Source organism: Myotis davidii, unplaced genomic scaffold (genome assembly GCF_000327345.1).
Source record: "Myotis davidii unplaced genomic scaffold, ASM32734v1 scaffold609, whole genome shotgun sequence".
Classification (NCBI taxonomy): domain Eukaryota; kingdom Metazoa; phylum Chordata; class Mammalia; order Chiroptera; family Vespertilionidae; genus Myotis; species Myotis davidii.
Genome location: NW_006300164.1, coordinates 565966 through 567175, shown reverse-complemented (window position 1 = coordinate 567175; position 1210 = coordinate 565966). Strand labels below are relative to the sequence as shown.

Genomic DNA, 1210 nt, shown 5'->3' with positions numbered 1-1210 from the left:
TCCCTCGTCCCGTCCCTGTCGGGAGCCAGTCGCCGGCTCAGACTGAGTGGCAGGGAAGGGCGCTCCACTAACAAAGCAGCCGTCACCAGGCCGTTCCGTCCAGTGCAGCCCCTTCCCAGCCTGCAAGACCCCTCAGCGCAGCTCCAGGAGGAACAGGGACCTGCAGCCGAGGCCCCCAGACAGGTCTCCAGGGCCGCGGGCGGGACAGCAGGAGCCAGTCGCTGTGCGCGTGGGTCTGCACCAGGCGACGCCTGAGCAGGAGCCAGACCCAGGCGTGTCCTCTGACCGCCGAGGCCCGGCCTGGCAGGCCCTGTGCCAGGGAACCAGGTCTGATGGCATGACCAGCACCGAGGTGCACAGACAACAGGCGAGCAGACAGAGGGGACAGAGCGTCCATCCCTGTGCCGTCCTCAGAGGAACACCTGAGAAACGCTGCCTGTCCTCATGGGCCCAGGCCCTCAGTTAGCTGGGGTGTGTGTGGGGGGCGACTCAGGGAAAGGAGGGCGAGGGGCCTGGGAGCTGCAGAGACCGGCAGTGTGCCAGGTGCAGGGGGGAGGCAGGTGGCCTGGGTGGGACGTCAGTGTGGAGGGTGGCCAGGCCAGTGACAGCGACAGAGACGAGGTCACACAGGAAGAGCCGTGCGGGCCGCAGAGGTGAGGGGTGAGGGAGGGAGGCGGGGAGGCAGGTGGGGTCCGGGACCCGTTTGCGCCCAGGAAGAACGGAGGCCTTCACGCTCACTGGACGTGACGAGGGAGAGAAGAGTCCAGATGAGCTGGGCTGTGGGCAGCGGGGCTGGGCGAACCAAGGTGCTCCTTTGGGTGAGGAGCAGGACTGGAGTGTGGCGGAGCCTGGGATGCCCCTGGGTGTCAGGGCGGGGCCGCCAGCAGGTGGCGATCAGCCAGCCTGGGCCACTTGCCGCACGGAGGGAGGTGGCCCTGAAACTGCAAGGAGGGACATCAGACGCGGGCTCCGCGGCCGGGCCCAGCGCACGCGGGTCTCTGCCCACCCCCACCTCTTCACTCTCGTCTGCCCAAACCCAACAGCCCATTTCCAAAGCCAAGATGCACACAGACACGCACACCCACACCCACAGGCGCACACCCACACAGGTGCACACTCACACATGCACACAGACGCACACACGCGCGCACACACACAGAGACGCACACTCACACACTCACACACACGTGCGCGCATGGTGGGCATCACC

The 1210-nt window shown here is 67.3% G+C and overlaps 1 protein-coding gene across 1 annotated transcript in view; it reads right to left on the bottom strand.

Annotated features, from left to right (window-relative positions):
* The window catches only part of TRAF2 (TNF receptor associated factor 2), a 30313-nt gene that overhangs the window by 2244 nt on the left and 26859 nt on the right, over nucleotides 1-1210 (bottom strand). The window lies entirely within an intron of this gene.